This window comes from Micromys minutus (assembly GCF_963924665.1).
Source record: "Micromys minutus genome assembly, chromosome: 14".
NCBI lineage: Eukaryota > Metazoa > Chordata > Mammalia > Rodentia > Muridae > Micromys > Micromys minutus.
This window is the reverse complement of record NC_137983.1, coordinates 14,233,648-14,261,340: the sequence shown is the minus strand read 5'-3', so window position 1 is coordinate 14,261,340 and position 27,693 is coordinate 14,233,648.

Here is a 27,693-nt window from a genome sequence, read left to right as displayed (position 1 = left end):
GTGACCTTGTGGTATGGTACAGCATCTTTTGCGTAAATTCTCAGGAGTAGTATAGCTGGGACATGAGATAGAACAATTTCCAACTTCTTGAGAAATCACCAAATTGATTTCCAAAGTAATCGTACCAGTTTGCACTTCCACCAGCAATGGAAGAGTTCCCCTTGTTACACATTTTTTCTCACCAGCATGTGCTGACACTTGAGTTTTTGACCTTAGCCATTCTGACTTGTAATAAGATAAAATCTCAGAGTCATTTTGGTTATATTTCCCTAATGACCAAGGATGTTGAACATTTCTTTAAATGTTTCTGGGTCATTTGAGATTTCTATGTTGAGAATTCTCTGATTGGTTCTGTACTCCATTTTTAACTGGTTTTTTTTTTTTTTGTTTTTTTTTTTTTTTGCTTTTCTGAGGTCTAATTTCTTTATTTCTTTATATATTTTGCATATTAGTTCTCGATCAGATGTATGGTGCGTGAAGATCTTTCCCTACTCTGTAAGCTGCCATTTTTTCTATTAATGGTGTTCTTAGCCTTGCAAAAGCTTTTCAGTTTCATGAAGTCCCCTTTATAGTTCATCTTAATGCCTTGAGCTATTGGTGTTTTAGGAATTTGTCTCCTGTGCCAATGTGTTCAAGGCAGTTCCCCACTTTTTCTTCTATTAAATTTAGTGCGTCATACTAAATCATTTCTGGCTCTTTTGACAGCTTACAACATTTACTGAAGGTAAATTCTAGTGGTGATGCATGCCTTTAATCCCAGCTCAGAAGTAAGGGTAGATCACGATGAGTTCAAGGTCTGTCTAGTTTACATAATGAGTTCCAGGAGAGGCAGAACTACAGAGAGAGAGAGAGGGGGAGAGAGAGAGAGAGAGAGAGAGAGAGAGAGAGAGAGAGAGAGAGAGAGAGAGAGAGAGAGAGCAAGGAAGGGAAGGAAAGAAAGAAGAAAGGAAGAAGGGAAAAGAAAGAGAAATAAAAAAGAAAGGAAGGAAGGAAGAAGAGAAGAAAGAGAGAGAAATAAAAAAGAAAGGAAGAGAGAGAGAGAGAGAGAGAGAGAGAGAGAGAGAGAGAGAGAAACCAGGTAGGCAGGAGGCAAGGACAACTCTGTCACATGCCCTGGCAGGTACCTTGGTTCTCCCAAATAAATAAATGGTTCCACATACCATTCCTCAAATAAGTACTGTAACTGTTTCCAAAAACCCTACATTGATATTCCAGCTTACTAATTGCCACTTTCCTTTTCCTAAATTTATCAGGGCTCTATATCTTTCATAAAACATCAGAATTCTTTTGTTCTTAGCACCTCCTCTATTTACAAGCATACACACTCATATCATTGGCTAATTAAGCTCATTTAGTGGCTTTTAAAAGCCCACTTTCCATCTGTATAAGGGAGTTAAAATGAAATTTTAAAGCCCTTTTTACCATGACACAAATGTACAGAACCTTTGTTTCAAGTCAATATGTTCACTATAAGTAACATTATTATAGGATAATTGAGGAGCAGGAAGCAATCTGATTGGCCTCAAGCCAACAGTTTATAAACTTATCAACATAATTCCATTCTTATCTCTAAATTGATGACCATAAAAATGAGTTTAAAATGAAAGAATAACTGCATTAGTTATAGTTATACTTGATTAATGAGTGAATGCAAAACTTATTATGCCACAGAGACTCACATTAATATAATCAATCATATAATTATACAGTGCAATAATTCAGAACCCTTATATAGTCAATACTGTGCAGATAGAAAACTTAATACAAGTCTTTGGAAAACTCTAAGCTATTACAGAAAAATGTTTAATTTTTTTCCAATCTGTAATTCTCCTAGTTTCCAAACTAAAACTTGGACCAATTATAAAAGCAATCATAGCAAAACGTTATTCTAATTTTTCTAAGTCAGTAAATATTAAATAATTCATTTTGTGACTATTTTAGGATCTACACTTTGCTTTTATCCAATATCTTATTTCTAGTACTTAGGGACTTTTTACTCCACCACCAACAACAACAATACTATTTTGAATTTTCATAGCACTTTATAAGTCTGAAGTCATTCACCTGCACTATTGTATTTGAAATCATTTCCACTAATACTTTAAGTCTCATCAATAATCCAACATTCTTGTAAGCTTGCAAATCCTAAAAGCTTGCAAATTCTCTTAGTCACACGGAAAGTCCCCATAAATGTCAGTGTCTTGTATCTGACTCCCAAGCCTGGCCTGCCACTAGGCTTCCACTTTGCCACCAGCTATTTCTAACACATGACAAAGAGAAGTGCTAGAGAAACTGAGGGTATGACCTTCTCTGACATCAATGGGAGGAGAGGCCCTTGGTCCTGTGAAGGCATAATGCCCCAGTGTAGGGAAATGCCAGGATGGGGAGGTGGGAGTGGGTGGGTGAGTGAGTGAGGGAGCACCCTCACAGAAGCAGGGGAGGGGGATTAGGGTAGGGAGTTTGCAGAGAGGAAACCAGGAAAAGGATAACATTTGAAACATAAATGAATAAAATATATTATAAGAAAAAGGAAAAGAAACATGCTTTGGTTTCCATCCGGACTTCCTCCTGTTATCTCAGCAATGACCCTTTATTATCTTGTGGTTCTTGGCTGTTTTCCCAAGAATTGTTATTAGAATGCTAAAAACATCTACAGATTTCAAGAACAATATAACCTTTAGTTCTGTTGCTAAAAACAAGAGAGACCATATTCACCTAAGTGATCATGTTAAGACTGTTGATGTTACTACCAAACTTACTAATTCGTTATTAGAAGATAAATGTTTTTTAGAAATCTTACATTTTTACATTATAATTTGTGACATATTCAGTCCTATGTTTTAGAAAAATGTTTGGACAGTTATAGATATCCCATTTAGAAATGAGAACTTGACGATCATTTATTCTCACCAGTTTGGCCAGTTATTGGTTCCTATGTTAACTGTCAGGCCATCCATGGCCCAAAGAGCATCACAGAAGAGGAAGCAGAAAGAACCATAGAATGGGAAGAATTATGATCACTATCTTCTAGATATATTTGGACTTTGCAAACATAAATATCCTACAGCTATTGCATTAGACCTAGGCATACACCCATGCACACAAACTTGCACGTGTGCACAAACATGCACAAACACACACACACACACACACACACACACACACACACATACACACACACACAGGCAATATGAAAGTAGAAGAAAAACTGGTTTTAAGCAAGAGATCATCAGGAATGCAATCAAGTTAACAAAGGGTAGTAGGGGATGAATGTGATCACAATACATCTTATGCATTTATGAAACTGACAAATGTAAAAAAAAAAAGAAAGAGAGAGGGGGAGGGAGAGAAAGAAGGAGAGAGAGAAAAAAAGAAGGAAGGAAGGAAGGAAAGAAAGAAAGAAAGAAAGAAAGAAAGAAAGAAAGAAAGAGGAAAATGTTTGGGGATGTTAGGTTGGCACTAACCTTCATAAATATTCTCGGTACAATGGAAATAATATAATGGAAATACTTTGGGATACTTTCTTGGGCACAGGCAGCCCTGTGCTCCATGTGGAAATGTATTTCACTCCATTGAACTGGTTCCCACTGATATGTAAGCTTTAGTATTGTAAGTAGTCCCATGAGGAAGTAGTCTTGACCATATGTCAATTTGCATTTTGGAACAATTTCTGAGAAGCAGTGTTGCAAGACTGAAAAGTATGTGTGGACTACTCCATTGAATACTGTTTTGTTCTCCTTCACTGAGGCTCAGATTATTTTGTACATGTATGTTACCAAAACCTCTAAAATTGGGTATGGTTTGCAGACCCCAGCTTCCCTGCCAACTAGATAAGTAAAGAATAGAATCTTCCTGTACTTTAAACGTACATGTTCCATTCTATGAGGTATGTTCAACACCATTTCACATGGGTTAAGACTTCTTTGAACTGTTTCTTTTCCTCATTATTGCAGAAATTGATTTTGTCAATTTTCAGAAGCATTGTGTGTGTTTGAGCACAGTGATCTCTGTTAGACTCACAGTTCCTTCCTTATTGCTTCTAAAACTTATAGCATCTATTTATATCTGTAGGGATGATTTTTTCTGCATTGCGTAAAAGCATCACCTATCAATGAAAAGCCTATGACCTATAACAAATGATAGGAAGGCAGGACTTCCAGGCAGAGATAGAAACTCTAGAAAAGAGTCGGGCGCAGGAGGTTTCACCACCCAGACTCTGAGGAAGTTAGATACATGAAGCTAGGGAAAGGTAATTAACCAGGCACATGGCAGACATAAAATAGTATAAATGAGATATTTGAGTTATTAACTACTTGGGAGCAATAGTGTCATAAGACCATAAACATTATAAATAAATTTAAGATTTCATGTAATTATTCAGGAACTGGGGGTAGGGGGACATAGAAAAGGCCAAGGGGCTACATAGATCTCTGGGCTACTTGGGTATCTGCTTCGCAGTAATACGACTAATGAATGTCATTTTACATGTATTCCATAGGTTTAAATGCCACATATTTTAAAGGCCATGTTTCTACTTCACTGAAATGGTATCTTTATGAGTATGGCACTGTTTTCTGTAGTACCTTTGTGTCTGATTATACCGGTCATTCCGGTTGTTCATGTATCAATATCCCAGACGTTCAGTTGTCATACATAGCTAAGTATAACTTAGAGCTCAATTTCAGAATTGCTCTTTAGTATTGCCCTGGTTTTTTATGTTTGTTTACTTTTCCACAGTAACATTATAACTTATCTGCAAAACCCCAGAGGTAATATGTATTTGGGGGGGTCAAGATAAATAAATAACTTATTTGTGGAATATTGGTACTTACGATGTACAATCTCTTGTAGAGTAGTACAATTTATACTCATCTACTTTTATCTTTTAAGCCTGTCTATGGTTTCCTCCACATAATTTTTTTTTTTCTATTTTATGACTAAGAATTTTGTTTTGTTCTCTTTTTATGGTGCACAACATAATTTTTTCCTTTTGTTGGAAATAGAATCTTTTCTCATGGAATATATTCTGATTATAGCTTATCTTTCTAATACTCCCAGTTCCTCCCACTTCCCGTCCCCTGCAGATCAACACTCTTTCTGCCCCTCATTAGAAAAGAACAGGCTCCTGAGAGATAGCAAAATAAAATATAAGAAGATGAAGAAAAAAACCATTATATCTAAGAGGAAAAAAGCCCCAAGAGCAGGCACAAGAGCCAGAGACCCACTTGTTTCCACAGTTAAAATTCCCATAAAATACTAAGCTAAACTTTCCTATATACAGAGAGGACCTGGGGCAGACCTGTGTAGGCCCTGGGCTTGCTGCTTTAGTCTCTGCGACTTTTACTCTGTGTACTCTTGTTGATTTACAAGGCCTTGTTCTCGTGGGATCGTACATCACCCTGGCTCTTACACTCTTTCTGCCTCCTCTTCTGCCGGGTTCCCTGAACTCTGAGTGGAGAAATTTGTCAGAGACATCTTTTTTTTTTTTTTTTTTTTAAGTTTTCAACTGAAATTTCTTTTTTAAAAAAGATTTCTTATTTACATTTCAAATTTGATTCCCTTTCCCAGCCCCCCCCCCCACAGAATCCTCCTATCTCATCCCTCTCCCCCTGCCTCTCTGAGGGTGCTCCCCCACCCACCCAACCAGTCCCTCTTGTCTCTCTGCCCTGGCATTTCCCTACACTGGAGCATGGAGCCTTCACAGGACTAAGGGCTGTTCCACCCATTGATGCCAGACAGTGACGTCCTCTGCTACAGCCATGCCTCTGCTGGAGCCATGGGTCCCTCTTTGGTTCGTGGTTTAGTCTCTGGAAGCTCTGTGGGATCTGGTTTGGTGTCATATATGATGCCTGTTCCTGTGTTATGTTTTCTTGTTGGCTTTTGACTTTCAATGGAGGTAATTGCATTTTACTTATTTTAGATCTTGGTGCTTTAAATGTTCTTAATTGTAGCAGTTTTATGCAGATTGAGGGATGACTTTAAGATATAGAACATCCCCTTCATTTTCCATTTTTATGCCTCCAAGTACCCCTGTCTAAATGACATTAGCTAATGCTTTGACTTACACTTACTGAGTAACTGAGATATCCAGTTTCCTTTCTTGGTTTGTAAAAATGTCTCTGATCATTTAAGATGTTCATTACCTGATGGTAACAAATACTATCATATTAAAATATCTATAAATTCCTAATTTTTTAAAGCTTAACAGTAAAAGATGCAGAGTTTTCCACATGCCATTTCAGGACCTAGGCACTAGATTTTCCCACCAACTCCAATAATACCACAAAGTATATTCATATTTTTCAAATCAGCAGCTACTCTTAGGACTGACACAAAAGGAGAAACAAACACATAGCATGGTAAGATGGTAAAGTTGGTGGTAGAATTTAAAAACTGGAAAAGTTCTAACGATTCATATTTTCAAGATGGCATCAGATTATTAGTGTAAAAGTTCAGGCTTCGTCGGGAGAGCCAGCTCTATACCTCTTCCGGGCAGCAAAGTAGAGCAGATTCTACCCTAGTGGCAGGGGCTTCGGTGAGCCACTTCAAAAGTGTGAGCATCGGTGAGCTGGCCCTGCCGTTTGTCTACCATGGTTTGGTTGTAGGCTGTGGAGAAATGCCCTCCTCCTTGCCCTTCTCCATTTCTAGAAGATGGGAGAGCTGCTCCTGGGGTCATGAGAGTAGGAGGGTTGTCCCTGCTCCTCACTAGCTGCAACACTTAGGAGAGTAGGTCCAGTAACTCTCTAAGGCAGCGCAGTAGCGCTGGCTCTGGTGGCATAGGTTTGTTCGAGCTTCCCTGAGGTCCAGAGAGTAGGAGAGCTATCCCTGCCCCATGTCACCTGTGCCATTGGATAAGCTATCCAGGGCAGAGCCAGAGAGCTCACACTGGTGGCATGGGTGTGGCCTGATCAGCTCAGCTAGTACCCAGGACCAGATGCAGGATTTTGAGTTAGCCCACCCCAGCATCTACCCCATCTATGAACTGCTGGAGCATGTGAAAGGGCCAGTCCTACAGATCCAAAGCTGCAAGATCTACAGGGCAACAACAGGATATCTTAAAGAAGTCGCCTTTGGGAAACCAATATTGATGGTGTAGCAGAAGTCAGAGCCCTCAAACCAGACCAATGACTCACTGCAATGAACATTTGCAAGTAAAGTTGTTTGGGCAAAAGGGGGACACAGTGTGACTTCTACAGCTTCCACATGAGTTTGTTTGTTTGTTTGTTTGTTGGGGGGAGGGTTGCAAGGGTGAATGGCAAATATGAAGGGACAGAGGGGATTGGGAAAGATCTAGCAGGAAAATAAGCCAATCAAAAAGCACTGCGAGACAAATAAGACAGCTTCCAATTTTATTTATTCTCCTGCAAATAATACAATTCATTTAAATTTTGTGTAAGTGTGTGTGTGTGTGTGTGTGTGTGTGTGTAACTTATTTTTTGGCTGAATAAAAGAACAAATATCATTATGGTTTGCCTAGTTGTACAGCCTAGGATTTATTTAGATACATAAAATCTTTTAAGCATGGAGTGGAGAGTGGAAAATATAAACAGAAGGAGGAAAAGGTGAAAAAAGAAGAGAGACTTGCATATAGTCAAAGTTCATGATGCCCTTATGTGAAGTTGTCTTTATGAATCCTATCACTATATATACTCAATACAGCCAACTTAAAAGTGGAAAAAAATCAATAAAACCGGTAATAAAGAGCCAGGTGAGAAATGATAAGGTCTGAATGAAACAGGGAGGGAATCATCATAGGCGGTGGGTAAATGTAATTATCATAATTGATAAGGTGGAGGAGATAAACGAAAAGAGGAGTCTGAGATAACTTCCAAGTTATCTGGCCTGAGAAAAGGTATAGATGAGAGGACATTGATTAAGATAAAGGCATTTTGGAAGACATAATTGTGGCTGGAAAAACTGATAAGCTTCCTTGGAGTTTTATACGCACGTACAACTTATAGAGTTTTCAGAAATTGTCAAAGCCAGAAGAGACATGGGTTCATATTTGAAATTACAAGCATGAGGAGAGATTCTAATTTCATACACAGGAGTGAATGAAGTCTCAAGAAGAGCATGCGCGGTGGGAAAGGAAGAAATGAGGGCTCGAAACCACTTTACCTACCCTAGGAAATCAGAAGGCAGACCCAATGACGTGTGTAAAAATACTCCATACGATGCTGATTATTTTTTTTCTGAAATATTTTTACAGCTTACATGGTTAAAGTTTACTGCCCACTTTCATATCTGAACATGTAAAGATCAGAAAAATATAAAGATGAAATTTTAAACTTTTAATAGTCTGAAAATAATATTGAAAAATTCCATACTGACCCTCATTTTGAACCTAACTGAATTTCAGTTTCTACCTGTAGATACAAATAAGAATTTTGGTTTGTGGGTTTTGTTTTGTAAATCACAGGGAAGTTGTTTTTAAAACCCACTGGGGGAAAGAATTAAAATTTGATAATAAATACATTATACTCTATAATAAAATAGACAAAAACATCATGCATGCTCTTATTATATTCCAATTGGAATTCCAATTTAGCTATAAAATCACAGTGCTTTGTAGTAGTAACATCAAAAACATACAGATGTACTTTGGTATATTTGCCAAGCATTCTTTTAATGATCATAAAATATTTTATAAGCACAACACCTCTGCAATCAGCATCTATTCACCAATTAAAGGTTGATATTAACTTTGTTTACAAAGCAAGATTAACAACTTGGGAGCATCACCATGGCACCTGTAGACAGTATAGACCCTTAGGATGTCACATAGACCCAGAAGAAGGCATGAGTTGATGCTTGTAAAAATTAGAGGAAGGGCTTCAATACAACAACAGGTGGAGCTGCTGGGATAGAATTCTGAATGTGATTCAACAAAAGTCATGGAAATTTTTCCTGAATAAAATTACTATGCTTATTAAATTAATGGTTAGTTTGAGAACAATATTAAAACCTGATTATAATGAAAGCTTGAGAGGAAAAAATCTTCAAATAATATCTCATATTGGAAAGAATGTTTTTCTACCCATGGGGTTTAATTTTCATGAACAAATTTTGCTAAGCAGCTGAATTTCATATCAACTTCTCAAAACCAGGGGCAGTTTGAATCCTCTGTTTGCATGTTTATTAAATAAAACGAACTAAGAAGAATATAAACACAACAAAGATAAAGGAACACAAGACAAAGCAACGCCATTGCTGTCTGGTTGAGAAAAGATATTCATCAGAGATCTTTAATATTGTTCTGTTTCATTAGGAGGCCTCTCTCATCCTGAAACTCAAGTGAAAGAACATGCACCTGTAATTTCTCCCTTGCCTAAAAAAAGTTTGGTAACTCAAAAGCAATGTCCATCCTTGGTGTTTGGGATATGGAATTTGCCAAGGTTCCTAGAGGAGCTATGCACACATATTTACAATGGCTCAAAGCATTGAGTTATTAAAAGAAACGGTACACCAGCGACATTTTATTGGAAAATAATGGTCCTACATAGTCCATTTTAAAGGCATCACTAACCTTACAAAGTGATCAGAGTGATAGATTGTTTTCCCTCTTGTTGCAACTTTAAAAAATAAGTTTGAGCCAACTGTGTTAGAAAGAGAAGACATGGAATGTCCGTACATCTGTGTGATCAATATCAGCTGTAAAGTTAGGTAATAACTAAAGTTACTGTATGACATGCTGGATGTCTCAGAATTGGGTACTTTTTTTTTAGTTTCCATTGACAGGTGTAAATAATTATTTGATTCCATATCTTACCTTATGTTTGCTCTGCTGCACATGCCTGGTCCTTCCCTTCTGCACAGAATGTATTCAATAAATCATGATACTTATGTATGAATTCTCAGAATTTGTGGGTAGTTTAGTTGCATATTTTCCAGTAATCGTACCCATCTGCTCAAAAGATTATTAGAGATGGCAATGTCAAAACCTGTGACTTGGGTTGCAACACCCCTCAAAGAAAGCAAAGTTGAGAAAAGATTCAGAAACTGCTGGATCTGAGTATTCCAGCATCTTTAACTCTGTCCAACCTGTAGAAAATCACCATCTTTTGATTATAGCATGAAACATTATCCTTAAAGTGAGCTGCTTTAAGTCAGTAATTAGCCTAGAGATTCTAACCCACTCTTACCATATAAAATTTTCATCTTATATCTGTAATACAACAGACACCTTTGTTTTTCTCCTGAAAAGGTATCACAATGCTTTGCTGCTTTTCTCTAAAAATTTCTGAACAGTATCCTGACATAGATTTATTTTATGGCATAAGATATATATGCAAAGCCTCCCCCCTTCACTTCCTCCCTCGTTCAGCTCCTCCCTCCCTCACTCTCCCTCCCCCTCTTCCTCTCTCTCTCTCTCTCTCTCTCTCTCTCCTTCTTTGCACATTCATTAATATGGAATAATTGGGACAGATTAGTCAAAAATGCTTTCATCTTTCTTACTTGCCAACAATGCATTTTAAAATAATTAAAACTCCAGATTGTTTCTGGTTTTCACCTAAGTTTATTGGCACCTAACAAAGCAGCCTACACTTTGATTTTAATCATGGCCAGACAATATAAGACCCATGTCTCACCGGCAGCAAGAGCGGCCAGTAGACACCCTGCTGGGTAATTTTAAAGCAATGTACTTCCTGCTGTTAGCCCTACAGTATGATTTCTGTTCTGCCAAGGGCAGTGGGAGAAGGCAACTTCCAATTTGCACCTCTCACATAAATTCATCTTGTGCCAATAGGTTCTGAAGAAAACCACAAGCTACCTAGCTCTGCCATCAGGGGTCTGTTAACAGACTTTAACTATGATCTACTGTGCAGCAGGGTCTCAAAGACGCACACTGAGTCCCCCTTTATAGAGACTGCACTTGCCTAACCCCATTTTTTTCTTGAGATAATTATAAGTGTTTATTTTGGCTTTTAACAACTTTAATCACATTATTTAGCATGCTTCTGTTTCGTTGTGTATTTAAATGAATACAGAGTTCTAGGAATTTCCGAGAAACTGATACATAAAGAATTTCCTTGATAAAGAGATATTTTATGAGAGATGATTGCATCAAAACTTCATAAAAGAGAAATGTTTTTTCTCAATAAACAAAAAAAAATTATTTGATGCAATAGAGAATTCCTAAATAAATGAGGTGGGAACTTCCTAGTTAAAGTAGCATTGCCTCCTTCTTTAACAGTTTTCAGTGGTTCCTGGAACACAGCTAAAGGCAGTGCCATGAGACCTTCATGGCATGGCCTCAAGATGTCTGGAATACATAGAAGAGCTTCTCTGGGTTATCTAGAATTAGTTTAAAAATAACCTTAGTAGATCACAAAGGTCCTGCAGCGACTGTGAACGTTGAGCAACTGTTGAAATGTCCTGCTGTGCCAATTGCGTCGGATGGTCCAATAACAGCAGAATTTTATTATGCTCAAATGAATTCTAAAAATACACCCACCAGTAACAATTGAATCAAAAAAGCTGAAAAAAAATCATAGTGCATCTCACTCCTAATTCACTTTAGCCACTGTAAGTCTCCTGAAGAATAATACTAGATTACTCAATAGGTATGTTTAATGTATAATAAAATAAGTATGTTAGGTTTTTAATATTTTTCTGAAGTTTCTATTTGGGTTTCCTATTAGATATTTATTAGCGGCTTACTTTGTGGCTGTAACTACTGAAGTTGACTTGATCAGTGGCAGAAGCTAGAGGCCCTAAATCAATGTGTCATCAGAACTAGAGATAGTTATCTTCTTTCTACGTATCCATGTGGTTCTTTATATATGTGTCCACATTTTGTATATATTTAGGTATAATATATATACATGTATAATATATACTTATTGTGTAACTATATATGCATATATGTGTGTGTATATGCATATTATACATGTGTGTATATATGTACATATGAATATGTGTGTTCATCTATATATATGTATATATACATACATGTTCCCATATATGCATGTGTAGAGATTCTAGGAGGCAATCAGGTTAAAGCAAAGTCATTTGGGTGAATTTAACAGGTATATAAATGAGTTTGTTTTGACCTGATTGCCTCCTGAAATCTCTTCCTCCAAAAAAAGTTAAGATTTGAACATATAAATTTAGAAAAGACTTACTCTGTGAGTAATATTGATTTTTTTTAATAATCTAAAATTTCAAAACAAGTAATATTAGAATCTGATGTCATTTATATATGGAATGTTCCACCAAAGGACAGTGTATTAAATGATTGCACAATGTTTTAGACTTTTGGGAAGTGATCATTTGATCAGTGGGGAGAAGATTGTGGACCCTAGTCTGTTTCTCTTGTTTGTTTCCTGTCCTGAAGTAAAAGTGATCTGTTCTGCAACACATTCCTGCCAAGATATGATGTGGTCACCAAACCTCCAAAATGATTAAGCCATTTTTCTTAAACCAGAGCCTACAGATCCAAGAGCAAAATGAATCTTCTTGTTTATTAGCTAATAATATGTCGGTATTTTTGTTATGATAATGTGGAGCTAAAACACATCCCCAAAAGATTTTTCATGAAACATAATAATATAATATAATATTTAAAAGTAAACCCACAAAAATGTGAAATAGGACAACCTACTACAAAATTTAAAAGAGTTCTGTAATTCTGTTGACAGTGACTATGGTCTAGCTTGAGAATACATACCAGAGACATAAGGCATAAAGTTGCATCGAACTTCACAATTGTACTTAGCCAGTAAAAAGCAAATGATTTAACCTCTTTGGGCATGAGTTTCGTAATACAGTATGCAATTACTACAGAGTTGTTAAGATTAATAGAACATCACCTGGTCCACACTTGTAATAAACAATAGAGATTATTTTTATTAGATGTAACTATAGAAGAATTTTTAAAGTTTTAAGGATATGCAAACATGTCAATGTTACAGAATAAAGTTCCCTCAAACAATGTAAAATAGATATGAGAATTTAGCCTATGAAAACATCACAATTAAAAAATCTGTCTGTAAAATTATGAAGTAGACAATTTGGAGACAGAACACTTTTATCAGAAAGTTATTTGCCAAATATTTCATACAAACAGAGTTCGAATAATGAGTAACTATGGTAGTTAAGTACCAAACATGGATTAAAAATTAGAAAATGGAAGAGTGTTACAAAGATCTGCACCCACATAAAATCATATGCGATATTACGAGTTTTTAAAAAGTAAAAAATCAAAACTAGGTATGTTCCAGAAAAGCCTACAATGCTGAAACATGTAGTTGTCCCATATCTAAGTCTTGTCTCCTAATCCAGGATTAAGTAACAGTAACAAACCTGTCCTGTTGATTTTTAGGTCTTTATGTATTGAAGCCCTGAAAGTTTGGAGGAGCATTAAGTATTACTAATATAGACTTGCAGAAGCTTCTGGAGAGATACTTCATAATTGATACCAAAGTTTTATACTCCTGTGCAAATATTGATCAGGGCTCTGTTGCCATAATAATACAAAATGGTAAATTCAAACTACAATATATGTTGAAGTATATAGACATAAAACAAATATAGCTTTCTTTCAGGAAATTCAAAGGTTAAAAATAGAGTTGACCCAGAGGTGTTAGGAATAAAATTTGTGGGTTAGAGGAATGGCTCAGTGGTTAAGAGCACTGATCTCCCTTCTAGAGAACTTAGGTTTGAGTCTCAGCTACTACCTAAGGGCTCATAACCAATTATAACTCAAGTTCCAGCAGATCCAACACCTGCTTCTCATCACTATGGACACCGAGCATGAACATAGTTCACAGACATATGCCTGCAAAACACACATACACATAAAACAAATACATTTAAAAATTGAAGAATAAACTTGATTATATGCTGAGATATGAAAGGTGAAAGCTTAAATGGATTAGGTATAGAGGTAGTAAAGATGCGGTACATCGGACACATGGCAACTTAGCAACTGATTGGCTAGGAACATAATTCGGTAAGTAATGTGCTTGCAATGCAAACATAAGAACCTGCATTCAATTCCCAGAACCTACATAAAAGGCTGTGTCTTGAGGATCACTGGCCAGCCAGCCTAACCAAATAACAAGCTCTATCTCAATTAGAGGACCTGTCTCCAAAATAACAAGATGAGATACTCCCACAAAGGGAAATAAAGCCAGGATTTTCCCCTGGTTTTCACACACATAAGCTCCTACCTATAGATACACACACACCCACACACACACACACACACACACACACACACACACACACACCTCTGGGAAAAAATAGCTATATTTCTCCTAAGGAATTTGTGGCCATGCTCCTCAAATGAAATATTAAACAAAATTGACTTTCCAATTTTTCATTCTATTAGTCATTATAAGCTCCCCTAAGGCAAGCTGTAATCATTATTTTATACATGAATTTACATAACCAGTTAAAGGATTAAGGGGCTTTATGCTAAGCCACAAGAGCAGAGTCTAAGTGTGGGGGTCCCCAAAATCTATATTGAAGAGGCATATTGAAAAATTCTTCCCATTACATTCTCATCCTAGTAGCAAAGTAATTATGGTTAAAATACTTTACTATTTTTTTATGTCTGAATGCAAGTTCAAAGTAAAATAAAGTAGCTAATATAAAACAGACTTTTGCAGAATGATTAAAATAATACTCACTGCATAATTTAATTCTTTCTTGCTTCACTTCTTAACTCCTTTCCCTTTGGTGTAAGTAGATTACTTTGATATCTTAGAATGCCATCCAGCATTGAATGGTACCTGGAACACTGAATTCCAGGCTAAATATAACAGTATAAATCTTTTGATAATCTTCCTAATTAGTGTCATGCCTTCCAGATAGTGCAAACGTCATAACATGCCTTTATGTATCAAAGTCAAAAGATTCATGGAGACCAGATTGTAGAGAAATTTTAATCCAGCAACATAGCTCTTTTGGAGGAAAATAAAATACATCCAAAGATTTCTAAGTCTATATGTTCTGGCTGGAATGCAGAAATGCCCTGAATTACATTATAATCTACCTGGAATAAAGACAGGACCTTAGTACAACCCTTAATTGCAAACAATGGAGGCAAGGTTAGTTTGTAGAAGGAAAAGTAAGGCTACTTCATAGAGTAGTGCAGAGAGAGAGAGAGAGAGGAAGATGGGAGGCAGTTTTACCAGGATAGTTTTGTGAAAACAGAACAAGCCAGAAAATGAGAAGGAACCAGAGGATAGGAACAAATTGCCAGTTAATTTGAGGTAAAGCAAAACAATTCAGTCAGAAGCTGAAAGAAGCCAGTTTGAATCAGTCAGTTTGAAGAGGCATTTTGGCCAGAACTGGTGAATTGAACCAAGAGAGTTCAGAAAGAGCTAGAAGCTGCTTATTCAACAGTAAGGTCAAATTGACAATTACATCTGCCAAATAAAAGATACTCTTACACCAGCTCTGGAAGAGTGCTCATTTTTCTGTGTATTCCTTGTATCTCTGTGAGTTCTCTTAGCATTACTTATGTGTATATAAGAGGTTTGGAAAGAAACAAAGAACATTCCATGACTTCATGATCATGCAACTCTACTGGTAAATACAGGTAATACCTAGGCTTCAGGTACACAAATAGGTAGTGATATTGTTACATTTTAGTGATTTTTTAAATTTTAGTCAATAATTTCACTTTTGTTGAATGAATAAGTCAGTGGGAATTCTTGTCTCAGCTTGAAAAACATTTTTGTATATTTATACCTCCCTCCAGAGGTGAAAACTATCAATATACTATGGATCGTTCTACAAATATCATTATGTGCACTGTAACTTGCACTTGAAATATATTATGATTTAGGTGTCGATGCACAAGTTTCAGTCCTGGACTTCAAATGGTTTTCTTCTCATGCACTAAATATTTAAATATTTCATTTGTAACTGTAATGAAAATAGTCAATAAAGGGACAAAAATAAGATCTAGTTTATTTTCTTTTGGAAAGCATTCATTTATGACACTGTTTATCTAACTGGGGATTGTGAAAGGAAGAGGTGAATTTCAGTTTCGGAAGCTAAAGCTCAGCAGTTAACTTTCAGCACAATGTAAGCAAAGCACAAAATTCAGCCGTATGCTTTTCCTTTCCCTCTAGTTACTCTTGGTCTCGAGGAATTACAAAGGACAGGGAGCCTCACCACATGCCATGTGTTCTACTTGAATGTGCAGAGTGATGACTATGGCTGAAGCTTTGATTCTGCAAATGTTCAGATGGAAGAAACCATTTAGGTTTGGGAGACATCTGTAAAGTAAAATCAAGTCAGATAAAATGTAAACTGGGATGAACTATTTTCTCTGTGATTGCTAATTACCATTTAACGGAGTGCGGTTAGTTAACTTAAGGTGCTTATTCTTTCTGTTAGAGGAGATACTGGAGTTTTTTTTTTTCCTTCATATTTGAGCCATTCTTTGCTATTACAAACATTTTGACTAAAGTATAGGTTCTGAAATAACATTGTAAAGCCAGCCAGCTGAAAATGTAGACCTGGGAGTTTCAGATAAGGCTAATAAAAGCATTCATTCAACGGTTTGCTACACTGTAGATCCTTCAATATTAACACCATATTTTTGCTATAAAATTTATACATAAAGTGCATTAAGCACCTCCTACAAATGCCCTGGCTGTCACATTAAACAGATGACAACCAATGATTAGAATATCATTAAATTAATAAAGAAAACATATCTTTTTATAAATGCTTCTGTCATTTTCTTTGCAATCATCTCCTCATTCATCATCAAAGCCCTATCTAGCACAGCATATTAAAGCTTGCTACAGGCCATTCTCTTTTCTGAATTAATTGTAAGGTTCACATATGACCATATGGCCACCCCATGTTCTATTGAAGTGGTTTGCCTATAAAATAAGAGGGAAAGCACATATTTCTATCCCCTAGGGGGGAAATAAAAAACTTTAAGGAATAAAAAAAATTAAAAATTACAAGGAACACTATCCTATTAGTGTGTGAGTTATACCAATCTACAGATGTGCCCCAAGATAAGCCCACAGGAAGCAAATGGGTAGCTCCAAGTCTTTAGCCATGCTGTATGCGGGTATTAAAGTCATTAAAGATAGCTACTGAACATTGCCCAGGAATGATGCTATGTGATAGGTGTGGGGATGTTTTGTGCATTAAGTAAAAGACCAATAGAAATTTACCCTACTAGAGTTTTTGTTTGAAAAACAAAATGACAACCCAAAGCCAGACTTACAGTTCATTGGCTGTTGTAAAAGTAAATGCTCAAACCAGCCAGAGCTGCATGGCACTCTCCTTCATGTCCATTGTACTCCAGACAGATGTTCTAGGATAAAAGTTTCTCTCCCCCAGAGGCCAGGGAGCATGGCATAAGGTTCTGCCAGAGAAAGATGCATATATACAGATGCACACAGTTTCACCTACCACCCACTGTTTCCTTCTGCCAGTCAATCCTCTTAATTGCCTAGTATGCTATTGATCTATGAAGCTAAGTATCCCAGCCCTTGACTTATATATTAAGTAAAAACATAGTTTTATGAATGAATAAATGAATGAAATCCGTAGACTTACCATTGACTCAAATTGGAAAAAACTGCACCAACAGCAGATTAGATTTTTGTGTTTATTAAAATAAAATAAAGCTTTAATTAGCTTTTACTAGTCTCTTGTCAAATTACTATATTTATGAGAAATTAAACTCCCATAAAATATCACTATATCTGAATCCAATTCTCTTCTCATATGACTGATATTTCTTTCATCTTTCTTCATCTTTCATCACTTCCTTCATCCGAATTAAGGTTCACAGAAAATATAGTTTGGCTATGCTTAGAATGTCTCTAAATGCCTTATAATTAATATAAAGATGCACATTTGTTATATTTGTGGTTAAGAATGATACAATAACATTACTAAGCTCTATGCTTGACTGCATTTACTTTACTGTTGCTTTTCCTCCTGTTATACTAAAAAAAAATCTAAAATTCTAAGCATGAAACTCTAGGTTTTTAGAAACACATCCCCAAACCCTTTGCCAACCTTAGCATCATAACTTGATGAACAAATGCATCAAACCCAGGCATGGCTAAATGAACCAAATGTTTGTTACATGGTTTAATGGCTATTTGCACATAATGTTGTTTTAATGATTTTGTTTTTCCACCAGAATATAGTACGGTATTTGAGAGCCTTGCTGAAAGGGCACATTGACCCCTTCTAATCTCTAATGAATCTGTTATTAGCCTAATAAGGATCTGGTGCCTGGTATCTGGTGATGGAATACTATAATTTTAAGTACTAACCATGTGGATGTTCATAGTAAATGGGCAAAAGAAAATGAATAATTACAATTCATTCGTGCATAGATAAAAGGCACGTAAAATTACTTAAGATGGCCATAAGTTTACCCATTTTGTATTTACTTAAGATTCTAAAGTCTATAACATGAGGCCTCGAGCAAAAATCTATGACTATTCTCTGAACCTCTCAACAAAAAAGGATATGTGCAAAATCACACAGAGGAAGTTGACAGAGAGACTGGTCTAATATTTATTTTCCATCATCTCTTCATCATAGCAACAATATTTATTGACAAAATGAATAGTTAAATCTCTTAGCATAGGATAGGAAAAACATGTCAGAGCATAGATCATACAGTGATAAACAATAATGTGTGACTACAGGTAAAACATAGACATGTTTATTAAATGTATACCAATATTTATCTTTCTGTATTTTTACGGATAACCAAGAATTTCATCAGACTGGAGAGATGGCTTTAGCAGATGAGAGTACTGATTACTCTTACAGAGAAGGAGACCAGATTTGATTCCCAGCATTCACATCAGATGGCTCAAAACTATATGTAATTCCAGCTCCCAAGGATCTGAAAACCCTAGCCCATGAAAGCACCTGCACTCATGTGCACACACACACACACACACACACACACACACACACACAAATGTGCACACATATAAACACACATGCACTTATACACTATTAAAATAATAAAAATAAATATTTTAGAAAATATTATTAATATTCTTAATATAAGAATTTCTATACTACTATCAGTTGAGAAAATAAGGCCTCACATATTTATTTACATTATATTAAGAGATACACACAATTGAGACATTACAGTGCTGGGAGCATGGCGGTATATAACTCTAGCTACTTGTGAAACTGAGACTGAAGAATCACTTCAACCTGGGCAATACTGAAAACACAAAATGGCAAATAAATGATAAAATGCAATGATATCTTAGAAAGAACACTAAATTGTTGGAGGGGACAAAAGGAGGCAGCAGAAAGATGATTCTGGAAAGTAAAAACTGAACTAGCTCAATAGAGAGACTAGAATGATCCAATAAAATGTGAGGGGCAAGAATCACCAGGATTCAAAGGGAAAGAAGTTAGGAAAGATTTCCAAAAAACAAACAGTATCTGTGAGGACCTGCAAGACAGGGAAAGACAAGCCACTGAAAAACAGGAAGAACTCCATCATAGATGGAGACACAAAGTGAATAGATCAAAAGAGAAGACCTGAGAAGAAACAGGATGAACAGGAGCACGAAGGAGTTAGGGAGTTGGAACAGTGACTCATGGTGACATGCTCTAAAGACAGACACAAACAGAACACAGAAAAACCAATGGGTCTGAAAGATTTTAAATGGTGAAACAAACCAAAGAGGACGGCACAGTGTCATTAATTTAAATTCGGACAAGGAAGACAGAGTTGGGGAGGGAAAGCAGAAGATGAAGGGAGAAAGATGAAGATCCAGTACATTTGCTTCCTTTTGGAAGGCTTGCCTTCCAGGCATGTGTGAGATATTTAACTGTAGATGAGTTGAGCACACTCAAGCACAGAGTTCGGGAACTCCTAATCAGTACATAAATGTTGCAGAAGTCACTGAAGAACAGGATCAGAAAGTTAAAGTTCATGAGAGCGTTCTCTTTCTTTAGTTTCTTAGGGAAAAAAAAAACATTTAGTTAAAGTTTCCTAATTTTTCATAATGAACATTTAATGTATCCTACAAATTCAACAGACAGTACTTTGTTGGCATTCAACTGAAGGGATTCTATAATTTTCATTGAAGTTTCATCTTTGACCTGTGGTTATTTGGAAATGTCTTATTTCCAAGTATTCAGATATTTTCCAGACTCTTTTGCTAAATCTGGTTTCTAATCAACTCTTATTACAATCATGTACTGTGTATAGCTTGTGTTTTTGATTTTTGTGGGACTTTTAGGACTCAGCAACACTCTTGAAAGGACATTGGATTCTGACATTGTTGGGTCCAGTCGAAAACATAGATAATCTAGGCTTAGTCCTTACTGGTTTTCCACAATGATTGTTTATCCACTCTACAGACATGTTCAACTGTAACTGTCTCATTTTCCTTTTTTCAGTTCTGCAGACATCTATTCAATGTATGTTTTATAAAATTATTGTTATTAACATATTTTACTTAACACAGTGTGTGTCTAATATTATTCTTTCAATATCTGTTTCTTAGTAGATAATTCCTTTTATGTTTTCTTTTTCTTGTTCGTGGTCTTCAAAACCTAAGGCATGTTTTTTATTTACACTAACACTCTGCCCTCTGTCTGTTGCTTCCTTCCTTTTTATGTGTTAATTATCATGGAAAGCAATGCATTTCATTATTTCATCTACATTTTGCATCTGCCCCTCCCCCATTTTCCTTTCACTCTCCCCTGCCTGTATCCTTCTTTGTCCCCAAATAGTCAGCTCTGCCTTCATATCCTATATATCCTACTTCATGTCACATTATCCTATTATTCTCCTTTGTTCCCTCCCCTTCGTAAGATCTCCTTTTACTCCCAACCCTCTCTCCAGTTTCATAACCTATATACAAACCCATACACGCATATATATGCGTTTGTTAAATTTTAAGTCTTGGGTCAACATATAAGAGAAAACATGCAATATTTGTCTTTTTGAATCTTGGTTATCTCGCTCAACATGACACTTTTCAAATCCATTCAATCTCATGATTTCATTTTTCTTTATGGCTAAAGTTCCACTGGGTCTGTATACCACTTTTTCATATGCACCTTGAACATCTAACCTGGCTGTATTTCCCTTCTTTTTTTTTTTTTTTTTTTTTTTTTTTTTTTTTTTTTTTTGTTATGAACAGCCAGATTATCTTGACTATTTCTCAAAGTTCTGCTGCTAAAAGCCCACACATACTCGGTTAGCCTAGAATAATTCCTCAGCTGTGCTTGTGCTGTAATTGAAGCTTGGACCAGCCATTGTTTATTTGTTTGTTTATTTGTTTGTTGTTTGAATGTTGGAGATTAAACCTAAGGCCATATGCTTGCTAAAAATGTGCTTCACCAACTGCCTTGCCTTGTTTCAGGTTTTAGTTTTCTATATATTTTTTTCTGTTTGATGAGCTGTTAGTGTGTTAGTGATGTGAGACCTTCAAACAAGTTGATTCATTCCTTGGTTCTGACTATTATGTTACCATAGTCTTCATTTTAATGTTCGTTTTAAATGCTACAAGTTATTATTCTTAGTGTTTCAATTATCATAATTAAAAATAAGTTTAATAGGATGCCCCTTGTGTTTTCCTCCTTGTTTAAATCTCCCAATGTTCTTTAATGCTTTGAATAGATCTAAACTTTCTTTTTATACCATTTGTCTTGGAAATGAAGACATTGTTTTAGCATATTTCTGATAAAAATGTGGCTATTTTTTTCCACTTGAATCCTCATTCTTCCTGGTTTTAATGATTAATTTCACTGAGGAGATTCGAAGGCTTTGTGAGGGTAGAGGTTGCTGCATTGTGGTGGTTTATTCTTTGCTGTGTAGCTTGCACCATTGATGATAAGAAGTCAGCAATGATGTTTATCTTTATTCCCTTCCATGTCATGTGTCTCTCCTGCCCTGGCCTGCTTTTAGGATTTCTCATTTCCACATTTTTATCAATTGATCATCATGTTCCTTGGCATGATTCACTCTGTGTTTATTCTGGAGTTAATGGGTGCATAATTTTCATCACCTTTAGATGAGGTTTAAGCACAACTCCTCCGTTTATTGAATTCTAAACACTTGACAAAATGCATGGGTCCTAGAACCTTTTACTCCTTTTTGCTGGTTGACTTCTTTTTTCTAATTCTTTAAGTCGTTTATTACTCTATCTTCAAGATCACTGATCTATTCTCTTTCTCCAACAAACTGGTGAGCTTATCTTTTGTGGTGTTTGTTTTTCAGTTCCCAAAGTTCCATTTTGTTTTCCAGGACCTCTATCTCTTTCCCAATTACATTCATGTTTCACTTTAAATATTCTTCTGCTTATCGCCTCAAAATGCAAAACTATCTGCCAAATATGAAATTCATCTTTTGTCAGTGACAGTTAACTGTAAGCCAAGATTCATTAGCACTGCAACTCTGCCTTGGATATAAGGGAATCACTGACCCTTTCAAAATAATGACTGATGAAAATTTGAGAAAGTAGTTGGAGTTTCTGAAATGTAGATGTCTGACTGTGTAGATGGTAATTAAACTATTGTGCCAGTATAACATACATAAGGGAATATCTGTATCATATAAACAAAAGAATCTGTAAAGTATTAACTTCATTTTTAGATACTTATAACAAGCTTGGGCATTAATCCAAATGACCATAAGAGCATGATGATTGTGATATTGTAGCGTTCCAGACACTACTTCCCACAATTCATTATAATAAAAATGATAAGGTCTAAAAATGGGAAATGAACTCTTGGCAGGAAAAACCAAAATAAATAAATTTCCAAATGAAATAAAGCCAGCAGTGTCTATGAAGCAACATAGATAGAAAACAGTAGCTACGGAAACATTTTCTGGAGAAGACAGAACCCTCTTGTGTGGCCAAATAGATTGAAGCACCATGGGATTGGCCAAGCTGCTTTCCGTTAGTCCTGGAATAGTTCCTTCCAAACAAACACTACGTAAGATGTAATTTGGTGTAGTGCAAGTTTTAGAGTAGGATTATAATTTCTAATAAAAATGACCAAATATACAATTCTGTGAGTTAAATAATGCTGTAGGGGAATAGGGGTGAGCATTTGAAATACTTGGAATTCAGGCACTCAAAGGGCATAGTAGGGCAAATTTATCTTTTATTAACCTCACAGATTTTACTCTTCTCCAATTGGAGCCAACTAAGAAATTCAAATTAGCCAATATGATCGGGAACTCAAGTATTACTTTTGGTTTGTTTTGGTTTCTTGGTTTATTTGTTTGTTTCTGGGGACAGGAATGAGATTGCAAATCATTTCTCCCCCCTTCCCAAGCTTTCTCCTCAAAATAGCCCAAGCACTGGCATTTAAGGCATTAAGGGTCTTTGGTAATTATGAAAGTGTTTATTTTCAACGGTGCCTGTACTTTTTCCTTTAGCTCAATTATCACAGAAGTTTCAGTCTTTAGTCTGGGCTGTGCTGTATTAAACTGCAATGCCCCCGTTTGAGAGGACTCAGTAGACCTCACTTACCCTCTTCGTTCAAACATCCCTCACCACAATTCAAACCCCCTGCTACTTTTGAAGGGTAATTTATGTGTTTTAAGTACAATTCAGCATACTGCAGTCTCAAGAGGGGACTGTAAACAATCAGAGCACAGATGGAGTGATTAAAGTATTTCACTCTGACAACAGCCTACGCATACTCATGGTTTTCATGAATGACTCAACATTACTAATAAAGCCTGCTAGATAAAGTAAAGCAAGCCCACCTCAAAGGGCTCAGACTACCAGCAGACACATACTCTTGAAAGTGTGTCTAACTCTCCATTATGCCTGAGCATTAAACACTCTGACATTACATTAATGAAATGTTCAGAAACTTTTTTTCATATTTGATAAATAATATAAAAAGTGACCTGACAATGGAATTTCTACAGACAAAAAAACATAGATGCTAACTTACCATCTTGGGCAGATATTTTGCCTTTTACCTAATTAAAAAGAGTGCTTTTGTCAGGTTATTTTTACAGAACTGAATGAAAATCATGTGACACTAAGTTTGGGAGGGAGAAACTAAAGCTACCACCAATGTATTTAAATTTCTCTGTCACTGGCTGTCTGACAAGAGTAAGGGTCCTTTTGCTTTAGTCTTTAACTATCCGGTGAATGACCTCCTTTCTGAATTCTGTGAGAAATTCCATAAGGCTACGCTTGGCAGGTTATGCTCTACACACACCCATTGTAAAATTCAGGTCCTTGTAACCAAAATAAAATGAAGTATTATGGTAATTATCTGGGTTATTCAGGGAAAACAAATGTGTGAGCAGTGATTTCGGGGGAAGTTGTTTTCTTTCTGCTTCAGTTGCATATAGGGTTGTTTCAATTACTTTACCATGCTAAACATTGTTTTCTTCTGAGACACTATGGTTAGTGTATGCCATAAATATTCTTCTTGTAAAGTATGCTCAGGTTCTTCTACATATATGTCGGAAACATTTCAAAACCTTAGCCTATTATGTATTTTAAAGAGTCAGACAAATAATACATACATACATCAATGGATGGATGGGTGGGTGGTGGGTGGGTGTAAAGATAGATAGATAGATAGATAGATAAAAAGATAGATAGATAGATGGGTAAGTAGATAAATGGATGGATGGATAGATGATAGATAGATAGATAGATAGATAGATAGATAGATAGATAGATAGATAGATGGATGGATGGATGGATGGATGGATGGATGGATGGATGGATGGATAGATCCACGGATGGGTGGATAGATAGGTAGGTAGGTAGATAGGTAGATCAGTTGATAGATGGATAGATAGACAAATCTTAGAAGTTTGAATTTTAATGATCTTAGAAGTTAAGTCTGTCTGAACGGTTTCATCATTCTCTAAAATGAAATCCACTGTGTTTCTCATGTGGCTGCATCACATAGTTTCACTCCACAAATATAGAGTTTATAGAATCAGAATTTCTGGCCAAAGAAAACTTATGAGATTATAAAGTTAATTCAGATTTGAAACCACACAACAAAGGAGGAACAATTAATTGTAGATTATTTCAAAACTGTGTTTCTTTCTGAAACAACTTAAGGAAAGAAAAGCTGGTTTGGGTTCACAGTTTCATGGAGATTTCAGTCCAGCAGGAGGAAAATAAAGAGTGATATGAGTGATCTACCATGCGGACTGCCAGCCCCTAAGGTGGAAAAACTGGTGAGTGGGGGACCTGAGCAGCCAGGGAGAAGAGAGAGCTCTGCAGAGTGCTCACTCAGGGCGCACCCTCCAACCTGCCTGATCCAGAAACCAGGAACAGAACTTTGGAACTTCTGTTTTCACCTGGCGGCGACCTGAGGGCACAGAACAGAGCCCGGACCATCTGCCACACGGACCACCAGCTCCTAAGGTTGTGAGACTGGTGAGTGGAAGATCTGGGTGGCCGGGGAGCAGAGAGATCTCTGCGGAGTGCACACGCGGGGCACACCCTCCGACCTGCCTAATCCTGGGACAAGGAACAGAACTTTGGAACCTCTGTTCCCACCTGGCGACCCTGAGGCATAGAACAGGGCTGGGCCCATCTGCCACCTGGACCAGTGGAGAACCAGGGACACAGACCAGATACAAGGGAAAGGTGAGAACATATTACTGACAACAAAATGACAAGAGGAAAGAGAAAGAGTATATCCCAAGGAAACCAAGACAACCTTGCAACACCAGAACCCAGCACTCCCATAACAGCAAACATCGGAATCCCAAAAACTCCAGAAAAAAAAGACGCAGACCTGAAATCATACCTCAAGATGCTGATAGAGATACGTAAACAAGAATGGGAGGAAAAGCAAAAAGATTCAAAAGCTTTTAAAGAGGAAACAAGAAAAACACTCAAAGAACTCAAAGAACTAGAGGAAAACAGAACCAAAGATGTAAAGGGATGGAAGAGGGAAATTAAAACGGAAATAGACACAATAAAGAAAATCTTAAAAGAGATAACTCTAGAGGCAGAACACCAAAAAAAGAAATCAGGAGTCACAGAAGCAAGGATTTCCAATGGATTACAAGAGATCTAAGAGAGAATCTCGGGGGCAGAAGACAACATTGCAAACATAGACAAAACAGCCAGAGAAGATGCAAAAAACAAAAAGCTCCTAACCCAAAATGTCCAGGAAATCCAAGACAAAAAGTGAAGACCGAACCTAAGGATAATAGGAATAGGAAGGAGAAGAGTATCAACTAAGAGGCACAGTAAATATCTTCAACAAAATCGTAGAAGAAAACTTCCCTACCCTCAAGAATGAGATGACCACGAGCATAAAAGAAGCCTTCAGAACTCCAAATAGGTTGGACCAGAAAAGAAATACCTCCCTACACATAATAGTCAAAACAACAAGTGCCCAAAGCAAAGAAAGAATACCAAAAGCAGTAAGGAAATAATGTCAGGTAACATATAAAGGCAGGCCAATCAGAATCACACCCGATTTCTCAACAGAGACTATGAAAGCTAGAAGAGCCTGAACAGACATCATGCACAGCCTAAGAGAGCACAAGTGCCAGCCCAAGCAGCTATACCCAGCAAAACTATCAATCACCATAGATGGAGAGATGAAGACATTTCAAGACAAATCAAAATTTACACAATATCTGACCACAAACCCAGCACTACAATGAATTATAGGTGGAAAACCCAATACAAGGAGGGAAAATACAGCCTAGTAAAAACAAGAAAACTCCTAAACAAGAAAACTAAAAGAAGAAAAAGACACAGACACAACTCAAGCCACAAAAGCAATAGTGGTAGGAAACAGAAACAACTATTCTTGGAAATCTATTAACATAAATGGGCTCAACTCCCCAATAAAGAGACATAGGCTATCAGACTGGATACATAAACAAAATCCAGCCTTTTGCTGCATATAGGAAACTCATCTCAGAGACAGAGACAGACAGTATCTCAGAGTAAAAGGGTGGGAAAAAATCTTCCAAGCAAACAGCCCCAAGAAGCAAGCTGGAGTCACTATTCTAATATCGAATAAAGTAAATTTCCAACTAAAAGTTATCAAAAAAGATAAGGAAGGACACTTTTTACTCATTACCGGGAAATCTGTCAGAAGGAACTCTCAATTCTTAACATATATGCTCCAAACAAAAAAGCACCCACATTCATAAAAGAAACCCTACTAAAGGTCAAAAAATACATTTCTCCTCAAACAATAATAGTGGGAGACTTTAATACCCCACTCTCACCAATGGACAGATCATGGAAACAGAAACTGAACAAGGGCACTGCAAAATTAGCAAAAACTTTGAACCAACTAGAATTAATAGATATATACAGAACATATCATCCTAAAGTAAAAGAATACACCTTCTTCTCAGCACCACATGGCACCTTCTCGAAAATTGACCACATAATTGGACACAGAACTAGCCTCCATCGATATAAGAAGATTGAAATACTCCCATGCATCCTCTCAGATCACCATAGTCTAAGGCTGATCTTTAACAACAACCAAGACAACAAAAAGCCTACGGACACATGGAAACTAAACAACGCTCTGTTAAACGATAGCAGGGTCAAAGAAGAAATAAATAAAGAAATTAAGGACTTTCTAGAATTCAACGAAAACGAAAACACAACATACCCAAACCTATGGGTTGCGATGAAAGCAGTACTGAAAAGAAAACTCATAGCCCTAAGTGCTTCCAAAAAGAAACTGGAGAGAGCTTACATCAGCAACCTGACAGCA